General features: G+C 50.8%; 1 protein-coding gene across 1 annotated transcript in view; it reads left to right on the top strand.

Moving 5' to 3' along the window:
* The first annotated feature begins 1,762 nt into the window (after positions 1-1,762).
* The window catches only part of MAP3K14 (mitogen-activated protein kinase kinase kinase 14), a 43,094-nt gene continuing 20,883 nt past the window's right edge, over positions 1,763-23,973 (top strand). The window contains exon 1 of the mRNA XM_049636307.1: positions 1,763-1,861. The gene's annotated coding sequence lies outside the window, so the exon portion shown is untranslated. The remainder of the gene's footprint in view (positions 1,862-23,973) is intronic.

Genomic DNA, 23,973 nt, shown 5'->3' with positions numbered 1-23,973 from the left:
AGAAGTGGTGTGCCCAGAGGCAAATAGGTGGTGGGAGAGGCAAGATACCAAGGTGTAAACCACCATCTGGCCAAGCTCTGCCTCTCCCAGAGTGACTGAAATGAAAAACCCTGGGGTTGGAAGGAATTTTAGGGGCCCCCAGCTTCTCTCTTGCCCGCCATCTCCCAAGCTGGCCAGTGGCAGAACCAATTATACAGCAGACGGCATCCAGCTCCAAAGCATGGGCATTACTGAGGACCACAACTTCAAATGCTTCAGGGGCGACAAGGATGACTGACATAAGCTAAGTGGCTGGGTGTAAGACAACACAGGCAGAGGCTGTGAGGAACTGCTCTAAGGCATTTAAATTTTAAAAACAAAACAAAACAAAACAAAGCATTCCGCCAGCCAAACAAAACATATCTGTGGCCTGAGTGAGTGGGTGAGGCCCTTAGGTTGCGAGTTTTTGACCCCTGGCCTCGGGTAACCCCCAACAACACGGACCTCCAAAAATAGGCTTTGAGCTACCACAGACCGCCTGAAAACGACAGCTCCTGGGGTCTTTGTTCTAACACTTTCAGAGATGGCATGATCCTTGCTTCCCAAGACATCTCAGATTGGGCCTTCCTAATCCCACCACTGGATCCAGTTACCAGACCTGCCTGCTGTGGACCACCAAAGGAGGTGGGGTGCCCGGATAGGGGTGTATCTTTTATTTTGCAAACTTTTTTTTTAAGTTTGTAATTTTTTATTACAAATAAAATACAAGCTCACGGTGGAAACACTGGAAAACACAGATAGGCAAAGGTTAGAAAAGAAAAAAATACCCCTACCTCCCTAACCACTCCCCACTCCCCATTCAGAAAGAAGCACTGTTGACACCTTGGAGCATGTTCAGATTCCAGGTCCTTTTCTTGCACAGGTAACGTTCCAGTCTTCTCTCTGGCTCTGTAACCTGTAAACCCAGCGAGGAGATGCCTCGCGCAGCGCTCTCACCACGCTGCTCCCTGGCCGTAGAAAGGGGTTGCACCACTCCATCAGCAAGCTCTCCTCAGGCCTGGATTTCAACACGTCCTGGATCCAAATCCAGGCCTGGATCTGACCCATGAAGGGCCTAGGCTCCCCAATCTTCTCAAGGTAAGGCATCAGAACCTGTCTTACTCGTCCTCAGGGAGTCTACAGCGCGGGGCACACAGTAAGTGCTCAATAAAAGTGTTTCTACTCCTCCCCGCTCCCCCCTCCCCCCCAACCACCACACCGAGGCTAATTGCAAAGAGGAAGCAGGACCAGATCCAGGAGCAAGAGCGCCTCGTCGTCTCCAAGGTAACCTTAGTCCGAGGCCTAGGGGGCCCACGCATGCGCACACTCGCCCTTCCTTCCCGTAATGTCCAGAAGCACGCAACCCATAAAAAGACTGCCAGAAGCCCAGCGCGCATGTGCGGTTGCACCAACACCCCGGCCGCCTCCGCCTTCTGTCAATCTGTCCGCCTGGCAATCTCTGCTCTATAAACACTGTCCGGAAATAGTGCCCATTTCTGGAAACAAGGCCTTGTTAGCCAATCGTTGCTAGGGGGCCGTATGACGGGGCGAGACGTCTCATTGGTTAGACTGGAGGAATGGGCGGGGCCAAAGGCGGAGGTGCGGCCAAAGCAAGGAGGCGCGAAGCAGGACAAATCTGCAGCCGCCGGGGGAGGCGTGGCCCCGGGGGCGGCCTGGAAGGCGGTGGAGGGGGGGAGGGGCCCGAGGCGGTGGCGGGGGGCGGGGCCCGAGGCCGGGGCGGGGCGACCGTGGTCCCGGAGCACAGCGGTCGGCGGCCGACGGCGGGAGACCGCGGGCGAGGGGAGCGCGACACTCGCTGGTTGGGGAGATCGGCGCTCAGCCGGTAAGTGACTGAACGGGATCCCGGGACTCCGAGCGGGGCGCCGAGGGAACGGCGGGGAAGAATCGCCCCACAGCCCGGGGTCGGGCCGCGACCTGGCCCGCCGCCCGGAATGGTGGGGGTCCGCGGCGCGGACGGTCGGATCCACTCGCGCGCGAGCCCCCGGCGGCCGGCCGCCGGCGCTCGCTTCGCACCACGCTGCCAGGGCCAAGGTCGCACGCTGCTCTCGTCTCGCACCCCCGCAGGCCGCACGCTCGCCGAGAGCGCGCATAGGGGCGCCCTGCTTCCCCTTCCCCAACGCAACGCCCCCATTGACCCCGCGCTCAGCCTCCCCTGCCGCCGAGCCCGCCCCTCCTACTCTTCTCCCTGGGTGCCCGCAGGGTGGGGGTTCGCCTCGGCTCGGGACGGAAGGTGGCGGATGCACAAGCGCCCCGGATCTGTGCGTCCTCTCACCTGCTGTGGCCGTGAAACCCTCGGCCTTCCCTTGGGAAGTTCTCGGGTCACACTCCGAAGCGGGGAGAAGGAGCGGAGCTTGCCCTTGGCACCCGGTGGGGCAATGCTGGCCACTCTCGGCATCCTTTCTCACCCTGACCCTTCTGTGATTCTTATGTCCGCTACGCTCAGGACTTTATCCGGGTCCGGTATAATGTTCCCATCTTGGAAGCCCACCAGGCACCAGGTAGAGAGAGGCCGCTTGTAGAGTGCAGTCTCACCTGCCCCAGAAGCCTCCTTGGTGCTGGGCAACTTCAGAAGTGCTTCCCTCCTAAATAGAGTTAAAACTGTTGCTTTCGGTCTTGAACGGTGTGCTGGGGAGGTAGTGTGGGGAGCAGAGGATAAGCAGAGAAAAGGTACAGAAATCAGTGGTAGAAGTGGCAGGATTATTTTTAACTGGAGGCGGTGAACACCAGTGGCTTGATTAAGGCGTCTAAGCCGACGAAGTTAACCGGTGAGAAATGGGGCCCGCTACAGAAGAGCAGTCTGAAGTTCATTCCAGGAAAAATGTTGAAAACCGCTTGACTAGAAACATAGTCTCTGAGAGATTAGAGGGAGATAGTATCTTAACATTAGTGATGTGTTTTTTACTTAGTGTCTTCATACCTGTAACCTCCATTTTCCTTCAGACATCTGCAGGAAGACATAGACGGTATTGTCCTGTTTCATAGGTGAGGCACCTGGGGCGGGTGGGGGTGGGTGGGTAGTATACATTTTGCCTAATGCGTTCTAGCCAGGACTCAGGGTGAGAGGCCTGGGCCACTGGAGTCTTACCAGGGTTCTTTCCCCTGGACCAGGACCACGTTATGGGACTTGGTTGCAGGAAGAAGGGAGAGGTCTGGCGTGGTATTTATGCTCTTGCCGTGAGAGGACAGGTGCTTGGCTTGCTTACGATGTATTCGGATTTACTGTTGGTGTTTTTTAAGTGATGTCAAAGTCAGTTCCTTGGGTGTGGTGATGCCAGACCTCTCTCTGACACCTTAAGACATCCTCATTTATTTTGAAGGGTGTGGTGAACTTCTCAGAAGGTCTCAAAATAAAAGTAACTTTAGAAATACGTACCCAGGTGTATGTTCCAACACTGTTGTAAAATCAGACAGCAACAAGCTGCCAACCTTTAGATCATCTTCTGACTGTTTTCAGATTATAAGGAGCCGTTCTGAAGGGGGTTTTTTGCCCCTGGTATTGTCTGGTAGGGTTTGTGGGAGCGGCACCACAGACAGAGACCCTGCCAAATGAGCCTTCATCTATTAAACAAAAATGTCTGGTTGGCCGTTTCGCCTCAACAGATGGAGGTTTGGTTCCTCATTTTGGTTCTCCTGTTGAACACTGACTCCTTTGTGATCTGCTTGGAGTGTTTATATATCATTTAATGTTGAGAAGCAGGCTGGGCCCTGATTGGTTGTCCAACTCCGGGCAACTGTTGTGATCCTTTTGGTTCATGGTAACAGTTCATCCCGGCCAAGGTCTGGTGAGAGATCTGTAGAGATGGGAAAGACAAAGCTTCGTCCAGCATTGTTTTCTTCGTCGTTGGCACCCCCTTAAGAGGGCTCTATCACTTTGGCCCGTGAAGTCACTTTTCATTTCCTATTTTTTTTCCTGTCTCCGTGGACAGCACACGAGCTTTTCGAACAGGTCTGCCTGCCTTGATGAAGAGCTGACAGATTCATACCAGTTGGCTTGACAGATGTTCTTTCCGGGAGGATAGTTAAGAAATCGTGGAAGCAGAATCAGTCCTACGTGAAAAGTATAAGTCAGCTTGATACTCTCACAGGCAGCTTGTTTGTACCAAAGGCTTCCATCATCTCAAAGCTGTTTTTTTTTTTTCCTGGCAAAAGGTTAAAATGCAACTAAAATTCTGCTTTCGTGATTAATAAGTCACTACCGCAGTTGTGTCTGATGCTTCCTGTTTGCCCCATTTTAGTATTTCAGTTAAACTGGAAACATCTGAGCACAACGGGCACTTTTGATGGCACCGGTGTGAAATTGGCGGGAAGGGAGACCCTTCCATGGCAGCGGATTTGGGGAACTCGAAGGATAGGCCGGGCCCTCTGGCCTGTGCACACCACACCGCGACTCGACTCGGAGGGCAAGGAGTGGAGGCTGGGCCCTCTCAAGGGGGTGGAGCGAGCGTTAGAAGTGATGCACGTGTGAAGGCTTATGCATTTACTTGGTGGTGCTGACTGAAATGTTGAAAGCAGTAGATCAGAAATAGAAGGCTAAACATAGGGCAGCCTGGGTAGTAGAACATTGCAGTCGAGTGGAGTGAGACATCGACGTACGTCGGGCGGACGGTCGTTAGTTCGGGGCTTGTCTTCCACACCTGAGTGGCACTGCAGAGAAAAGCCATTTTCCCTTCGGTGGCCCGTGTGTCCTTCTTTGTGTTCTGGTTGAACGGAGCCTCCTCCCGGCTTGCTGTCTTAGGGCTTTTAATCGCTTGCTGTCTTAGGGCTTTTAAATCCCTTAAAATTATATGGCATGAAGAGTAATGGCACATTGTAGCCATTTTTTTTGTACTTTTTTTATACTTCTACTTTGTCAAGAAAGGCAGGGCCGAAGATCAGGAAAGGGAAGCCTCCTAAGGAGAAATAGGGCACACAAGATTCTTCAGGAGAGCACCGTCATGCCCAGAAGCTAAACACACGTTTCTTAACATCTGTTTCACTGCTTTTTCTACTAACTTACTCATGAAAGGATAAGTTTCATGAGTAACTTTTTTTTCCCCCCCGAACATGCCAATTTTGAATGTGACTACACCGGGGTAGCCGCTGTGTTTCTCTGTTTATGCTAAAATAGTAATGAGTGTCGTTGACAGCGATCGAGTGGCATTGGTTGTTCACAATTGCTCGTTACTAAAAGGCTGACCGAGGACTAGCACGTTCTCTGGATGAGTCTACTTGTCTTCGTTTTGCAGATGGCAGAAATTAGGGCCGAGTGGTCAGGTGATTTGGCCCGAGCAGTAGAGCAGGTCTGGTGGTGTCTCCGGGGTCAAATGTGGGGGTTGGGGCTGTCATGTCAGACAGACCTGGGTCAGGTCCAGCTCTGCCACGGTCTGCCCGTGTGACTCAGGCAAATCACTTCGCTTCTCCAAGCACTGGGTGCCTCGTCTATACATGGGATCAGAAATACTTCACGGGGTTGTTTTGAGTAGAAAATGAGAGCACCTGTGCAAAGTGCTGAGCTCCGTGCCTGGCACATAATAAGCCGCAGGACACAGTGGCTTAGCAGTAGTGGTAGCTGCCTTTTCTTCTGGAAGATGCTGTCAAGAAGGGTCAGACTGCCTGACAGGGCAGAGTCATTTTCTCAGTAGGACCTCCGGGGGATGTTTCTTCTGGGCAGAGGTTTTAGCTGTCACGTTCTCCCCATCTTATACTAGATACTGTCCTCACCACCCTCCAAAGGAGCCTACAGAGGCCCAGGCTCTGCCCGATCAGAGTGGGGGATCCTAGACCTAGGCCAGCCTCGGCCCTCCCAGGACTCTGAGCCAGAAGCAGGGCTGGGCCTTTCTTTCCAGGCCTCCCTTGTGTCCCCCATGTGGTGTAGCGGGTCCCCGCCTTAACTCTGGAGATGAAAAGTAGGAAAATGCCGTATAGAACATAGGTCAACAAGGACTTGTTCTTTGTTTGAGGGACTCAAAGGGAAATTTTGGTTCTGAAGAAAGAGGGCACCTGGGTTGGGTCAGTCGGTTAAGCGTCCAACTCTTGGTTTCGGCTCATGATCCCACGGTTGGTGAGATCGAGCCCCGTGTCCGGCTCTGCACTGACATCTCGGAGCCTGCTTGGGATTCTCTCTCTCTCTCCCTCTCTGTCTCTGTCCCTCCCCAGTTCATGCTCTCTCTCCCTCTCGAAATAAATAAATATTTAAAGAATGAGAAGTCACCCAAGGGGGAAAAAAGTTTCACGTTACATTTTAAGTTCTTTTTTCCTCTTCTTGATACAAAACAAAAATATAGGCTCCCACCAGGCTGACGTTCCCTTTAAATAACATTTTGTTTTCTCTTGGGGAAGCTGCCTTCATGGCCAGAGTCATTTCTAAAGTGAACCTAGTTTTTAGAAAAAATAGATCACCGGATGTCAAGCCTCATGTGGAGCTCAGTTCAGATGAAAATGAAACCAGCAGGCCCGGAGTGGTAGCCCCACGCTTGACTTCAGGCCGGAGGTGAGAGGCAGCATGTCTGGACCCGGCTCACTAACTGGTCGGCCCCACAGAGTGCATTTGATAGGTGCCTTAGTCATTTTCCAGGCAGCTTTGCCTAGGTGAGCAGAGCACTTTCTCCAGAAGGTGAGTCACCCGTGCAGGGGTGTAGGTGACAGGCGACTTATTCCCCGGCACAGTCGCAGAGGAAGTCTTGAGCAGACCTTGTCAGAGAAGCTCTCTGCCACGGGGCACCTGGCCGGCTCCGTCGGAAGAGCGTGCAACTCTCGATCTTGGGGTCATGAGTTCGAGCCCCTTGGTGGGTGTAGAGATTACTAAAATAAAAAAAGTATATATATATATATATATACACTTTATAAAAGAAGAAGAGACAGCTCTCTGTCAGAAATCACTTTCATTTCAGCAGAAGGGCTTTGGAGGCAGGGGTTGGAGCCAAGGCTTGCCAACCGACAGATAGATGGATCCCCTGGCTGGGGCGGGGGGGGGGGGGGGGGGAGGGGTGGGGGGGGGTCATGTGAACAAGGCACAGAGCCCAGATCAGCAGTGTCACTGCACTCCTGAGTCCAGCCACCTTGAGGGTGGAAAATGGCCCACTTCCAGTGACAGTCAGCAAAGAAGCTGGAGGGGAGCTTTGGCTCCAGGGAGCTGGGAAACCCCTTGGCAAAGAGCAGAGAGATGCAAACCATACTTTGGTGTGAAAGACCTTTTGGGGAACCCTTTTCTACCTGCCTCTCTTTTTGCCACCTGAGTTGGAAGGCTCTAAAGAGCTGCGGTGATCAAGAAGGCTAGATTCAACCCTGGACTTCAGAACACTGTCATTCCAAGCCCACCGCCACCTCAGTTGTCGACACTTCTGGGACCAGCGTTTGGGCCCAGAAAGAAGGAGCAGAGGAAAGTCCTGAGACACCCCTGCCAGCCAGTGTCTGGTTCCTGTGGCTTCTGTTCACCCTCTCAGCACTAAGGCCACGACCAGGGGTCCATCAAGACAAAGTTTGTTCAGACTCTCTGTTCTAGACCAGTGTGGTTGGTGTTCAGCCTGACTGCCGATCAGGGACATCTGTAGGCAATGTCCACGGTTAGCCTCAAAGTGGCCTTGACTTTATTGAAGCCTTCGGAGGAAACGCTAGTATTACCTTGCAAGTGGTCGCAGACTCCACCTCAGCCCCATATGCACACCCCATCCATCCGAACTAGCCAGCCCTCACTTCAGGCAGGCATGGCTAAGTGACCTTTAGGCCTCAACCACTGTGTCAAGAAAGAGCTATTAGAATTACAGCCTAGAAATGATCGTTATCATTTACATTCTCCCCTATTTTTCTTTATTTAAAAAAAAATGATTTTTATTTTTATTTATTCATTTGGAGAAAGAGAGAGCAAGCAACCGGGGGCGAGGGGGTGGGGCGCGCAGAGAGAGAACTCCAAGCAGGCTTCTCGCTGTCAGCACGGAGCCTGATGCGGGGCTCCAACCCGTGAACCGCGAGATCATGAGCTGAGCTGAAACCCGAGAGTCAGATGCGTAACCGACAGAGCCATCCAGGCACCCCTCCCCTATTTTTCTTAAAGTTTATTGATTTATTTTTGACAGAGAGAAAGCACGCAAGCAGGGGAGGGGCGGAGAGAGAGAATCCCAAGCAGGCTCTGTACTGTCAGCTTAGAGCCCGATTCAGGGCTCCAGCTCACGAACTGGGAGATCATGACCTGATCCAAAACCAAGAGTCGGACACTTAACCGACCGAGCCACCCAGGCGCCCTGCATTCTCCCCCGTTTTACAAAAGAGAAAACTGTGGCCCAAGGAAGCAGAGTTGCCTAAGGCCACGCGGCCAGTTAATGGCAGTATCTGAACTAAAGCCCAGGCTCTTTTCACTACGCGGTGCTGCGACCACAGAACAGAGGAACTGCTCCCAGGGTAGGAATTGTACTTTTTCACTAGTTCCTCCTTTATTCCCCCACCTTGGCCCCATGCCTCTCAGCCTTTCTGCAAGCTCTGCCAGACCTGGGAGGGGTGGAGCCAGAACGGCAGCTGCTGTGGGTCTAAGAAAAAGTCAACAGAAAGCTATTCATTTGATACTCTCTTATACCACGAAGTTTGTGTAACCAAAAGGAGGTCAAGGTTGATAAGAAAATACAAGTCTGGGCAGGGTTACCCGGAAGTCTCAAAGGTTGCTTGCACCTTTCAGGTACCTTCCTACCTCCCCAAGCAGTATCTTACCCAAAGTGGGTGTTCTGTTACTATTAATGACTGATTGCGAGGGGACAAAGCCATGGGGCACCAAGAAGCCCTTCTGTATCTTTCCGCCGTGAAGAAGAGACATGTCGCCCGTGGCATGCAGGTGGCCTGGAAAGCCAGAGCAGTCGGATGTCATTCCAGCTGGATGCCTCCAGCAACTCTGAGGAAAGAAGCTCTTCCTCATGGGCAGAGCATGATGTCGGATCGGGATGGTGGCCCCTGTAAGTGCAAAGAGCCGTTGTGTCTGCGATTAACCACCCACCTGATGCTCTCATTGATGTGTCCTTTTACTGGGCCAGAATTTGCCAGTACTCCTAGGTCTGCTGGTCAATACCAGGGATGACCTGGGGTGGGAGGGGTAGGAGGAAAGGGGGCCTTAGCCAGCCTCAGATGAGGATGTCATTACCCATTAAGATTAGAAATGGACTTCTTTGGCCCCAGAAGTGAGTTGGATGAACCAGGCTTCTTGAGCCCATGCTCAATAGTCCCAGCTGGTAGGTGCTGTACTTTGAGAGGCAGGAATAGCTTTACAGAGATAAATGTAAAAGGCGGAGATTTGTGTATGTACTACCTCCTAGCGAGCATATGTGCACACATCGGAGCCCAGATGGATGTTGTCTAGTTCAGAAGGGTCACCGTCTCAAAGACTTGGAAATCATTGGGTCTCAAGGTCAGCATTTAGGAAAGGGGACAAGGGCAGCTCAGGACCCAGCTTGCATGACACCTCCTTGTACCCCCGTATAGTCAGAATACAGGCACCGTGCTGGGGCATCTGCGTGGCTCAGTCGGTTAAGCGTCCAACTTCAGCTCAGGTCACGATCTCACAGTTCATGGCTTCGAGCCCCTGCATCGGGCTCTGTGCTGACAGCTCGGAGCCTGGAGCCTGCTTCGGATTCTGTGTCTCCCTCTCTCTCTGCCCCTCCCTGCTCGCACTCTGTCTCTCTCTCTGTCAAAAATAAATAAACATTAAAAACTTTTAAAGAAAAAAAGAAAGAATATAAGCACCGTGCTGTGACCCCTGGTATAGGGAGCTGTCTCTGCCCCTTCCGGCTCACCGAATGAATGGCCGGTCTGGACACTCAGACACTAGGCTGGCCAGACTCTTGGAGCCGAGGCACCAGGTTATTCTTCAGGAGCACATCAGTCACCCTTTCGGTGAGTGCTTGCCAAGAATGTCACGGTTGTAGGCTCTGGCAGGTGCTAGAATATAGAAACGAGGATAACTGACTGAGGTGCTGCCCTCGAGGAGCTCACTGTGGTGGGGACGGGGCGGGAGGAGACAGACCTTGCAGGTGCTAAATAATGAACCGTGACTGAGGAGGCTGGAGAGGAGCCAGGAAGACATGGTGGCCCGGGGACCCTCCTTGTCCTGCGGGGCCCGGTACGGTCACACACACAGCTCCTCCGAGGCAAGGAGCGCCACCTCCCATCCTGCAGGTGTCCGGATGGGAACACCCTCAGCATTTCTCATCTTGGGCTCTTGTACCACTTGTCAGCCTGGAAAAGGAGCTTGAGAACAATCTGGAAACCTCAGCACTCTGGGAGAAAGGAGCATAGTTGCAGAGGCGTATGGCAGTCAGGAGAAATGTGTGCTTGCACATGCCTCAGAGCAGAAGCAGACCACAGGGAGCCAGCCATTAAAGACGTGGCTGACTTACCCCAGCCTTCCAGGCTGGAATAGAGAAGGCGGTGACACAGTGACCGAGCCCATGTGCTTGGTGCCACTCCGACACAGGCTCGTAGGCAGATGATTCAAAGCCTGACCCATGACAGTGCTTCTTAATAACCAAGTTCAGCATTCCAGAAGAGCCTTTCCAGGGTTACGACGGTGAAAGCCTCGTGAGGGCAAGGACCTTGTCTGTCTTGGTCACCATGGCATCTTTTGGCCAGCACGGCACCTGGAGAATGGGAACCACTGGCTAAGTATTTGTGGTCAAGTGAAAGTACAAGAATAGCATCCATATTCCTCCTTCTAGGCCCTGACGGCCTGAGAGAGCCACAGGCTATTCACGGTTTCCCCTCCTTTACCAAGGATTACTCTGAGAGCCTCTGGAATATTCCCCGTTATCCCACAGGTCCCAAGCCTTTCTTCTCTTCCCAGAGGAGGGCAAGAATGCGACTGTATTATAAAGGGCTGTATTATACAGGGACGTGTCAAAGTCACCTTTGCTGCTCACGTCCTCAAGTCGTCACTCAGGCCAGTCGGCCAAAGGGTATGGTATGGCAGCATCCGAAATGAAGCCATGGGCAGGGTTCCACTGCCACGGTGCTTCCTTCCATTAACCCCCGCACGTTGGAAGTCTTCTGTGGAAAGCCGAGTTGTTTGGGTTTCTTGTTTATTCTAAGGTTCCTCAAACTAGTTCCTCAATTTCAAAACCAGTCACCAGTGACTACAACGAACTTGGAGCCTCCTCCCTTACAGGGAGGCTGAGCCTGTCTTTCTCCATCTGCTCTGAATTACAGGTAGACCCTGCTCGAAGCCAGTGCCACTTGGGAAGACCAGAGACAAACCCAGAGAGGAGGGGAATAAGTGGTTGTATTTCAGTGGGATTAACCGTAGCCCAGGGAACTGCTCCCTTGCTCAGAATCCAATTCAAAAGGTTAAACAAGGAGAGCTGTTTTTCACAACCAAATGTTGCTTGTAATGATGACCTCAAGGCTTGGCAAGATCCAGAAGTGCATTTTGACTCATCAAAAGAAAGCTGATTGTGTTTGGCATGATTCTGGTGTCGGGGGCAGTTTATGGCACTGTAATCTTTGGAAATTGATCATTACCGAATGGTATCCCCTGCAGGCCCCCTTAATCAAAATGTTTAAATACACAAAATACCCCCCACAGAACACACTTGAAATTTTTTTTACACAACATACATTAAAAATTCCTTGCCAGTTTAGTGTAGAAAATGAGGCATGCGTGTGGTTGGGTGTTTTTTTTTTTTTTTTTCCCCTTCAATACTACTCCCCTCCCCCAACGTTCTCCTGCATACCAATTCCATAATTGTCTGTGTGGGTCAGTGAGGCCCCAGTGACCTCTTCAATCCGCCATTGGCTCTCCTCCTGCAAAGGATTCAAAAGTTGAATTGAAAATGCCATTGTAACACTTCTTTTAAAGTGTCTACAATGCTCTTTATCAGGGGCCCGGAGGACAAGGTACTGGCCATGTTTATGAAGACGGTAGCTGTTAAAAAAAAAAAAAACAACCTAGGGGCGCCTGGGTGGCTCATTGGGTTAAGTGATCCACTCTTGATTTTTTGGCTCAGGTCAGGGCCCCTCCCTGGGGTTGGCTTGAGGTTCTCTTTCCTGCTCCCTCTGTCCCCGACCCCCCTTCAACAACAACCACAAAAATAACCAAACAACCAAACCAATAACAACAACCAAAGCGAAATAGCCTGGAGCCAGGTTTTCTCAAATGAATGGCTGGAGCACCTGGGTGGCTCAGTCGCTTGATTTTGGCTCAGGTCACGATCTCACGGTTCGTGGGTTCGAGCCCCGCGTCTGGCTCTGTGCTGAGCGCAGAGCCTGCTTGAGATTCTCTCCCTCTCTCTGTCTCTCTCTTTCTCTCTCTTTGTCTCTCTCTCTCAATAAATAAACATTTAAAAACATAAAGTGGATAGCAGATTTAAACTTTGTCATAGAATGGGTCCTTGTGACGGGCCCAGGTATGTATTAGCTGATACCTGCGCTGGGCGTGGGTGGGCTAGGGAACGAACACAAGCCTGCCACATGTCTTGCTCCCCCATCACCGTTTCAAGTTTCTTCTTTCCAGAACGTCAGCCAACTGCGTTTATGCTCCCTAACTGAGATGCTTCCTCCTGGGTCAGTCCCTGGGTTTCTCACTAACAGACCTTTGGCTTGTGGCTGCTTCTGTGTGTGTGTGGGGGGGGGGGGGGGGTCTCAATTCTTTTTTTTTTTTTAATGTTTATTTATTTTTGAGATAGAGAGAGACAGAGCATGAACAGGGGAGGGTCAGAGAGAGAGGGAGACACAGAATCTGAAGCAGGCTCCAGGCTCTGAGCTGTCAGCACAGAGCCCGACGCGAGGCTCGAACTCACGGACCGTGAGATCGTGACCTGAGCCGAAGTCGGCCGCTTAACCGACTGAGCCACCCAGGCGCCCCCCAATTCTTAAAGCTTAGATCATTTGAAAATAGGGCATCATGGTTAAGAGTATGTACTTTTGACATAAGAGTCCTGTGTACAAATCCTGCTTCTGCCACTTCCTTGCAGAGTAGCCTTACACTGATCTCTTGACCCCCTGAGCCTCAGTGTCTTCCCCCACATAAAGGGGACAATATTAGCGCCTTGTTCACAGCGTTACTGTGAGGGCCCAAGAAATAGTATGTGCGTTACCTGATAGGTAGCATGTAATAATAGCTGCCGTTATTATTTTTATTATTATTGACAACCGGCGTGTAATTAATGTGTATACACATAGCAGCAGCTTGTTGAAAACACTTGAAGATGTCCACAGGACGGCTAATTTCAGCGTGAGCTGCCCAGGAATTCTGGGTCCCGGGTTCATTACGCACCGCCCACAGCTCGTTCCTTAGTGCATCCAGAGCTGAGGCACGGCCAGCAGAGAAAAAAGCTGGAAGGCACGTTTCGAATGCACTTCAAAGAACTTCCCCCTAGTAGGTTGGCCTTTCCTGGCTGACTGCTTCTGCTGTGTGGTCTCAGGATTCTCCCCTCCTATTCTGACAGCATCTGTTCCAGACCTTCCTCCTGATACTAAGGCCGCTGGCTAGAGGCTTTGCAAGGTAGATTTCAGCGCTGCAGAGGCAAGGACTTTCAGACAACTGGTACTTCCAGGCCCAGAAGGACCTGCTCATCTTGGGACAGCTTCCTTCTGACTGGAGGCTTTGCTCACGTTTATAGAGCACCCGCTTATTCCAGACACAGTATTGGGCATTTAGAGATTGCTTCTTGCGTTTAATTGGCCTGTAAAATCCTGTTGTTTTAGTTTGAGCATCCCTGTTCTACAGATGAGACATCCGAGTCTCAGAGTAAGTGATCTGCACCTGGTCACACACCAGAGTGGTAGAGGCTCCAGTTCAAACTCGGATCTTTTGACTCCAAGGCCATCCTGTTAATGTAGCTGAAATGGCCGTCCTCAGGATTATTAAGTGATACCTTGGAATAAATGACCTCCAAAGGCCCTCTGATCCCAAGATCGTTGTGTGATTGCTTTATCATTTATTTATCCAGCCATCCATTCTCACCAACTAGATTATAAGCACCTTGAAGGCAAGGATAGCATCTTTCTAGTAAATAGCTGATATAACGTTTGGGAACCCACCTGTCCCGGACTGACCGATGCTGCCTACTTTTCTGACATGTAGAAATGAGAAAAGAGCAAGCCCACGATGAAAAGGGTCACCCAGAAATTCCAGCCCCAGATATTTACCACCCAGAATTAACCTATACGAGTGCACAAAGAAGTAAATAAACGGTTGCAGGGGGAGTGGTTTTGTTTTTCGGTTTTTGGGTTTTTTGCGGTATTACTTACAAGAGTGAAAAGTTGGGAACGATGTGCAAGTCCATCCATAGAAGAATAGATGAAGAAATGGTGGTATATTTATACCATAGAATCTTATGGAGCCGTTAAAAAAAATGAGAGAGGGGCGCCTGGGTGGCTCAGTCGGTTGAGCGTCCGACTTCAGCTCAGGTCATGATCTCACAGCTCGTGAGTTCGAGCCCCACGTCGGGCTCTGTGCTGACAGCTCAGAAGCCTGGAGTCTGCTTCAGATTCTGTGCCTCCCTCTCTCTCTGCCCCAACCCACTTGCATTCTGTCTCTGTCTCTCTCAAAAGTAAACATCAAAAAAATTTTTTTAAAAAATGAGAGAGATCTAACATACACTGAAAGGTAACAGTATCCATAATCTATTGTTAAGTGAAAGATGTGACTTGTACAATATTATGTATGTAGGGGTGCCTGGGTGGCTCAGTCAGTCAAGCATCCGACTTTGGCTCAGGTCATAATCTCACAGTTGTGGGTTCGAGCCCCACATCAGGCTCTGTGCTGACAGCTCAGAGCCTGGACCCTGGTTTGGATTCTGTCTCCCTCTCTCTCTTCCCCTCCCCCAGCTCACGCTCTGTCTCTCAAAAATTAATAAACGTTAAAAAAATTAGAATATTGTGTATGTATAAGCCTGTGTTTCTTTTAAAACCAGTCCCAAACTCTATGTTTGTACATGAATGCTAATGGACCTAGAAAGATTTATACCAAATTTAAGGGTTTCTTACATTGTAGGGAGGAGGGAATGGGGCAAAACTTGCTTTCTTGCTTTCTTGCTTTCTTCCTTTCTTTCTCTATATACTTTGTATGGTTGAAATTTTCACAGTGAACAAGTATTACTTTTGTATTTGAAAACAAAATATAGATGAAAAAGAAAAAGAAAAAGAAACCGGGTCAGGTATTACATCAGGAAGGTAGGAGAGATTAGCCAGAACAACTTGCCTTCTTTGGGTTTCCCAGACTGAGCCCACCCCTCAGGTCCCACCCTTGACGTAAGCAGGGAAGGAGGGGCTGGTGGCTTTCTGTCTGGTCCAGGGCCGCTGTCTGTCCCATTGTCTGTGGGGCCACTTGTGGGCACAAGTGTTTCTTCCATCCAGCACTAACACAGCCTCAGCTACTGCAACGCTTGTCTCCCATGACTATAAATAAAAGCAGGGAAGCAGGGGTCATCAGAGCTGAGGACGGCTGACAGGGCCACCTTCTACTGCTTGAGTCATAACTGATAAAACCCACAGTCCCCAGCGGGAAACAAGAAAGAGAGAAGAATGAAAACCAAAACCAGAAGGACGGGCTTGCCCGTCTCCAGCCTTCTGTGTTAGTAGCCGTGCTCCCAGAACTCACTGACCGACCACCGAGATTCTGGTGAGGTTTCCACTGGGGGCAGGAGGCAGCCATCACGTATTTATGAAGTCCCCCTCACAAACATGGGCCAGAATGCCTCTTAAATTCTTATCCCATACCAAGAGACCCTTTTCTAGTCAGAGCTTGTTTTTGTTATACAAAGTAATACTCCCCAGAGGACATCTCTGGTGGGACATACAAGAAACCACTAACTGGGATCCCCTCAGAGGGATGGGGGAAGGGTGAGAAGGACTTACACTTTTCACTGTATATCTTTTCTTTCTTTTTTTTTTTTTTTTAATGACTTGGAAACATCTGTTAAGAAATGAAAACAGAGGGGCGCCTGCTGGCTCTGTCGGTTAAGCGTCCAACTCTTGGTTTCAGCTCAGGTCATGGTCTCACAGTTTGTGAGTTCAATCCCCTGCTTGGGGTCTCTCTCTCTCTCTCTCTCTGTCCCTCCCCCACTCACTCTCTCTGTCTCTCTTGAAATAAATAAATCAACTTAAAATTTTTTTTTAATTAAAAAAAATGAAAACAGAAAAGTAATACATGATGGTTGAAAAAAAGTGGAAAAATTAAAAAAGTTTAAAAAAAATCAAAACACCACTAAACCCCAAGAGAGAGCTGTTGCCGCGTGTCTATGCTAAGTGTCTGCATTTTCATAAAGGTTGATGTAATACGCGGACGGACACATGCTAGGCAGGGTCATACTTTAGATATAATTCTGAATCCTTTCTCTGTTACTTCTGTGTTCCATTGGCATTTTTCCATATAGTTAAAAACTATTTGTAAACATTATTAATGGCTGTGCCATCATTTATTTAATAATTATCCTCCCCCTGTCATTAGACCCTTTTGTTCCAGTTTTATCATAAAACACCCTGAGCGTCTCTGATTTTCCATATTTCTGTTTGCTCCATACCTAGACACAATTCTCTGAGTTGTGCGCACGAGAAATGGCTGTCTTCTCTTGGTGTAAGGGTTTCTCATTTCCAGAGTGTTTCATCTGCATTATTTCATTTGATGAGTAAAGAGTGTGAGAGTGTGGGGCGCCTGCCTGGGTGGCTCCGTGGGTTAATCATCCAACTCCTGATTTCTGCCCAGGTCATGATCTCACAGTTTCGTGGGTTCGAGCCCCGCATCAGGCCCACGCCAAGCCTGCTTGGGATTTTCCCTCTCTCCCTCTCTCTCTGCCCCTGCCCTGCTTGCACTGTCTCTGTCTCTCTCAAAATAAATAAACTTAAAAAAAAAAAAAGAAGAAGAAGGTGAGGGTGTGATTAAGGGCCAGGGAGATGGTGAGGAGAGCCGGTGCCATAAGCAGTAGGAAATGGAGATCGTTAGTGCGATAAAACCGTTGGGAGGGACTTCCTGGAGGCGTAAGTCGCGAGCTTGGTCCGTGAAGGAAAAGCAGGATGTCCACAGTGACCCACACAAGGACATAATACACACAGGGACCTGTCGATTTGAGTCCCATGCAAGTGGGGTGTGGAGAGACCAGACTGGCCAGAGCCAAACCCTGTGTTTTTAGGGAGATAGTGGTCGGACAGATTATGGACCACAGAATTGATACTGGGCCCAGAAGCAGTGCCCAGCCAACGGATATCTCTGAACCTGAGGTTATGTTAAGGATGTGATGTTTTGAGATTAGCTTGGGATGGGAGGAGGTCTGGGAGAAGCTGGAAGTGAACAGACACGAGGTGGTTGCCTCGACCACCTGAAGGGGCCCTCGGACCGCAGTGTTTCTGCACGTGCGGGGCCAGCCGGCGTCGGCGGCCGTGTAGTGGCAGTCGGGAGACAGTCGGAAATTTCATTCCATACATTGTGTTTACCCCGGCAGTTTGACCCGTGGCCTTGGCGAGACCGAGGTTTTGCGGGCATGTCAGGTTTTTATTTTACGATTGATCGGTGAGATTTTAATGATTGATGTGCGTTCACATTTCCTGTCCTCCTTAATGGGAGACGCTTAGGCGGAAACTGCCCTCCTGGGAAGCAGGCCTCAAGCTGGCGCGTGAGGCCGGTTTGGAGACTCCGGCTGAGTCTCAACTCAGAGTGCTCCTTCCTCCTTTTCTCAGATGTGTCTCTAGGTCCCAGAGCTGGCTCAGCCTCTCCGCCTGAGGGAGGGAGTTAAGCCAGCCTCCCCCAGGCCTGCGGCTTTAAATGCTGTCAGCCCTGGTGGGAGATAGGGTGCTGGGAGGTGGGGTGGGGGTTCTGTCCTGAGCGCAGTTCACATTTAAACGCCCACGTCCACCCCCCTCCCCACCCCCACCCCCGTCTGCCCCTACCCTTACCCTGTGGGTTCTTCCATCTTCTAGAACTCTGCCTCTGAATTCTACCCCTCTGGCTAAGAATTAGCCCCTGCAGTTGCATCGGGACCAAACACGTTTCCGTGATCTGGTACCCAGACCCCATCTGCAAACTCCTCTCTTGGGGCTCCCGGGCCTCAGCTTTGCCCACCAGCAACTTTGAGCTGTTGGCGGCTCCTTCTAGACTCACCTCAACTTTTGCCATTCCCTCCACCTGCAATACCTTCTCCTTTTCCTTGGGCAACTATTGCTCGCCCCTTGAGATGTAGCCCGAGGGCTTTAGGGAGCCCCTCCTGACACACACCAGGCTGGGCCAGGTGCCCCTCCGCGTGTCCCCATTACATCTGCTGTGTGTCTGTGTGGCTCATTGCGTGACCGTGTTGTATTGGAATTTTCTTTCTTTCTTTTTTTAATTTTTTAAAATGTTTTTATTTATTTTTGAGAGAGAAAGAGAATAAGAGTGCGAGCAGGTGAGGAGCAGAGGGAGAGGGAGACACAGACTCCGAAGCAGGCTCCAAGCTCCGAGCCGTCAGCACAGACCCCGACGTGGGGCTCGAACCCCTGAACCGTGAGATCATGACCTGTGCCACTGACTGAGCCACCCAGGCGCCCCTAAACATTTTTTTTTTAATTCCATTGTTAATTTAATTGAGCCACGTGTCGTACGGATTCCTGCATCTTCCATTGTTTCTTGTATCTCATTTCTCTGGCTTACGTTTCTGCTTGCCAAAGCACATCCCTCGGGGACTATTTCAGTGAAGGTAGCGCCGTCTTTCCTGGAATTCTTGTTTCCATGTGTATGTATTTATGTGGGGGTTTTGTTGTGGTTGTTTTAAGAAAATGAAATGGCCTGTTACAACTAATCCGGTTGAAAGTCCTGACATCCCGGTGGTGTAACTCGACTAGAACTCTGTCCAGCGTATTGCTGATTCCGCCTTTACCGGAGATCCCTCATTTTTGGCTCTTGTGCTTCCTGCCTACCCAGGCTAAGAAATTATTGTGAACAGTGGGCCAACCCTGTGAGTAAAATAGAAGCAGTAATAGACACATGGGTAAAATCCTGCTCAGTTCCTTGATATTCCAGGTACTTCTGCCAACAAGTTTTTTTGTTTTTTTTTTATGTTTGTTTATTTATTTTTGAGAGAGAGAGAGCAGAGGCGGGGTAGAGAGAGGGGGAAAGAGAGAATCCCAAGCAGGCTCCTTGATGTCAGCATGGAGCTGGACACGGGGCTCGATCTCAAGAACCGTGAGAGGGGTGCCTGGGTGGCTCAGTTGGTTAAGCGTCCGACTTCGGCTCAGGTCATGATCTCACGGTCTGTAAGTTCGAGCCCCGTGTCGGGCTCTGTGCTGATGGCTCGGAGCCTGGAGCCTGCTTCGGATTCTGTGTTTCCCTCTCTCTCTGCCCCTCCCCTACTCTCTCTCTCTCTCAAAAATAAATAAACATTTAAAAAAAATTTTTTTTTAAGAACCGTGAGATGGTGACCTGGGCTGAAATCAGGAGTCAGATGCTTAAACAACTGAGCCACCCAGGCAGTGGCTCAGCTTTTGTTCTAGAATGGAACTGGGAATACTTAGGTCCTAGGGGAAGGGGGCAGAAAGCTTGAGCCCTAACCCCATGGTAGATACTCTAGTTGTGTAAATTGGGCCTCATTTGTTTCCACAGGCAGCTTATCTCTTAGAGCCTTAACTTCTTCGTCTATAAAATGGGAATAATGTCACCAACGTTGCAAGGTTCCTGTGAGGTTCCTCAGTAAAGGAGACAAAGCACATAGTACAGGCCCTGGCATTTAGGGGACACTCACTGAACGCTTGTGGGGTGAATGCAGGTGCTTCATTGAGGGGATCGGTTATAAAGGATGGGTGAGGGCCAGACGGATAGTAATAAAGGAAGAAGGTATTGTCTACTAGAGCAAAGGTATTGTCAGAGTGAGCAAAGGAAAAGAAGCAGAGGCTTACCCATTGCTGCTGCGCTCGGGCAAGTGAAAGAGACAGATTGGCTGGGACAGAGGCTGGGGGTAGGGGAGGTTAGGGAGAGCGGGCAGGGTAGAAAGGGGAGCCGGGGCTGAGTGTACATGGGGATCTCTGGATCTGCCAGGCCAGATGGCTGTTTTTGCCAGGCCTGCTCACGCTGCCTTGCACTTGACCTTGGTTCCCCTTCCTGCACAGCCCCTCATTCTTGATAGGCAGAGGCCAGCCCAGTGCGGCCTAGTGGCCAGGCAAGCTGAAGGCTCAAAAGAGGAAGCATCAGAATAAGATTGGTTTTCAACTAATATCTTATGAAGGAAGTTGAGTCATTCTGCTTCTGCTATGTGTCCCCTCTGGGCATTCAGAAGAGGATAAGTTTGTACTTCCAGATGAAATAGTCATGACAGGGATTTGCCCCGGTCTGCCCTGGTCCCGCAGTGGACATTTCCAAGATGACCCTACGAAACGGAGATTTTTATTTCCCTTTTATATACAGAGAACCGAGGCTCAGTGCGTTGAAGGCCTCAGCTACGGCTGGAAACGTTGACTCTATGATGCCAACACGGAGAAGTCCCATTGTCTCAGTGATGGCATCTGTGAGCCAGGCGCAGGGCAAGAAAACGAACTTTGATCCAACATCTTCTGTGGGCCGGGCAGACCGCCTGGCGTGTCCTGTATGCTACCTCACCTGGTTCTCAAAACAAGTCGGGAGCAGCTAACAGAAGAATCTGGGTGGTCTGCTCAGGGTTGAACATGCAGGCTTGGAGACAGCCACGTGGGTCCAGCCCCACCTCTGCAGCTTGTAGCTGTGCGGCTGTTCTCGCAGGCCACTGACCTTCTCCAAGCCTCGGTCTTCACATCTGAAAATGAGGTCGATAATGGTAGGTGCTTAGTGAATACCGACAGTGTTGATTCCGAATCGGTCATCCTGCCCTCCGATGATCCTGACGAATCCGTTGCATCTGGTTGGGGAACAAATCTGGTTGGGGAACTAGAAGGAACCTTGGAAGATTTCCTAGGTCACTGGCTTTCAAGCTTTCTTCCTCAGAAGAGAGGACCTCGGCTTCCACGGAAATCCTGGGTGGATGAGAGAAAGCTGACCACGTGGGGCTCCCGCCCGCCTTCTTTAGCGAGCACCTCTTTCTTCATGTGAGCCACGTTATCGTTTGCGTGCTTTTATATATTGGGCATTTTATATATTTTGGGCATTGAGCTTTTATATATTGGGCATTGAGCTAGGATTTCATTTGACAAAAATGGTCTCACTGCCTTTTTTTTTTTTTTTTTTTTTTTAAGTTGCCAAAGCTAGAACTCCTATCCTCTAGTTCCTAGTCTGGTGTTTTTACTGTACTCCCTCAAAGAGGGAACTGAAATATGATACATTTTAGAAAGGTTATCATCACTGAAGATCAAATTAAAGCATATTTTCGGACCTTCCAGTTAATCGGCAATTCATTTAGTCTAAACTCCTGTCCCAGGATCCCAGGAACAGAAATTTTGCTGTTGGAGAAAACATTACTATCCCAGCCTTAAATAAGAGCTGTCTGTTAGGACTTTTCTGCAGTGATGGCGATGTTCTCTATCTGCACTGTCCAATATGATAACTAGTGTGACTGAGGAACTGAGTTTAAATGTGATTGAATTTCAGTTGATTTAAATGTAGAGAGCCGCATGTGGCTGCCATTTTGGACGGCACAGCCTTACAGTATAGAGCAGGGGTCAGATGGCAGTCTCTGGCCCCTTGGCATCAGAATCACCCAGAGAACTTGTCACAAGTACAGATTCTGGGCTTAATGCCCAGCAACTGATTCAGTATGTCTGGGGCGAGTGCATTTTAAAACTCATCAGGCCATTCTAACTTGCAGTCGGGTAGGAAACTGCTGTGTTTTTGAGCTCTTCCTTGACACGAAGAGCAATGCCAAAATCAGGCATTAACCCTGGTCTTGATCTTCTGGAGAGACTATGGTAACCTTCTGGGGAACGGCAGACCCTTAAAAATTATGATGGAAGCTGTGGACCTCTTCTCTGGAAAAATACAAACTGAACATAGTTTCTGCGGTTCACAGACCATCCTGAAGCTGTCCTTGAAGCCACATTAAGAATTCCCCAACTCGGCTGGGGCGCCTGGGTGGCTCGGTCGGTTAAGCAGCCAACTTCAGCTCAGGTCATAATCTCACAGGTCGTGGGTTTGAGCCCCACGTCGGGTCTGATACTGAATAAATTCCACGCCTTTCTTTCCCCTTTTGTTCGTGGCCTTGTCAGTGAGCTGAGTGGGTGTGGCTGTTGCCAGGGCCCACGTCTTCAGCCCTGTGAGAGAGCAGAGGGGCAGAATGCATTTGAGACCTGAGTGAAGCTGGGGAGGGCGTCCAGACTGAGTAACGGATCAGGATTTTGACACGCCTTCAAAGGCAGAGGCGCAGCTGGCCCCCACTCAGTCTTCACCCCACAAGCTGCGGGAGAGAGAAGGGGCAAGGCCGTAGGGCAGTGGTCCGGGGCAACAAGCCCAGGGCTGGAAATGCCACCCGGCCAGCAGTCCCAGGCTTCGTGAGAACCCTGGTTTTTTGTAGGCCAGGCCCCTTACAGAAGTGGGGAAGGAGGCGGGGGGAGGGGGGGCAGCAAGCGTGTGTGAATGTGTAGGAGACCTGCCGTCAGGCCAGAGTATCCTGAGAATAGCTTCTTGAACTTGGAGGCTGTCAGCGAGGGTCTGAGTCACGGTCACATGGCACAGGAGAAGCCGCACAGCTCCCAGGCCGTGATTTTGTGGCCCTGGGAGGTGAGGGTCAGCCTGTTTTCCCGTGCCCTTCACAGGTTCAGCTGCCAGCTGCTGGGTTAGTTTCTCAACGGCCTGCTTGTTCCTCTCTCTGCCTGCCAGGCTGTGGGATGAGTCATCAGGGAACTGCAGAGGAGGCCCTTAGCCCAGCTGCCTCAGCCTCAGCTTCTCTGGGCCTGGGGAGCCCAGCATGCTCATGGAGGGGGATCAGAGCCCCTGGCCAGCGGCCCAGCTAACCCCCAAGGTGAAAGGACGGCTCCTGGGGGAGAGGGGCTGCCCCCCAGCCTCTCTGGAGGGCTCTAGCTCACGATGAGCCATGTCAGACAGAGACAGCCCCGTGAGCCCAACGCAGCCAGTTCTCCAATAGCTGAGTGCCCCTGCAGCAACCACTGACAGCTTGGCCTCGTTTGTCTCACTCCTCAGATGGAACTTTCTCTTTATCCCTGGTGCCCGGGATCATCCTGTCTCTGTAGGTCATCCTCTGATTCCCCCATTCAGCCAACATCGATCGTCTCATCTATGCCCCGCCGTGCCATTCCTGCCCTCAGGAGCCTTCTGACCAGGCAGGGCCGTGAGTTTCCCCCTTGAGTTTGCCTGTAGTGCAGGAGACTTGGGGAGGGGGCAGTACAGCCTGGAGCTGGAGGTTCCAGGCTGTGGTCCTGCAGTGCCACACGAGGCTGGGTGACCTTGGGCGAGTCTCCACCTGGTTTGCATCAGTTTCTTCAAGTGAGAATGAGATTACAGCACTTCAGGCACACGTCTAGTGGTGTTAGGTCCGGAGGGCTTGGGGTTCGTTTTTTGTTTGTTCGTTTGAATGTTTGTTTGTTTGTTTGTTCTTGAGAGACAGAGCATGAGCAAGGGAGGGGCAGAGAGGGAGGGAGACACAGCATCTGAAGCAGGTTCCAGGTTCCGAGCTGTCAGCACAGAGCCCGATGCGGGGCTCGAACTCACAAACTGGGAGATCGTGACCTGAGCCGAAGACAGACGCTTAACCGACTGAGCCACCCAAGTGCCGCGGGGTTTGTTTCTGAGACCCCATTTTCCCTGGTAAAGAGGCTGAGATAGGTAGGCACTTGGAAGTCAGAACACCCCTTAGACTTCTTGAGGTCATCGCGTAACAACGAGACCTCCCATGCAGCCTCCTCAGCATCCGAATTCGGGGTCACACCCAAGCATCTGTGCTGAAAGCTGGAGCTGCTCTGACTTCAAAGCCAGCAGACCCTTGAAGGCAGAGATGAAAGGATCAAGTTAGTAGTGACCAACAAGCCCATCCCACCCTCACCCTCCCGCTCAGTGGAGCTGGTTCAGTGCTTTGTGGCCATTGCAGGGAGGCAGACTCCATAGGA

Source organism: Panthera uncia, chromosome E1, assembly GCF_023721935.1.
Source record: "Panthera uncia isolate 11264 chromosome E1, Puncia_PCG_1.0, whole genome shotgun sequence".
Taxonomy (NCBI): Eukaryota; Metazoa; Chordata; class Mammalia; order Carnivora; family Felidae; genus Panthera; species Panthera uncia.
This window is presented reverse-complemented; position numbering and strand designations above follow the sequence as displayed.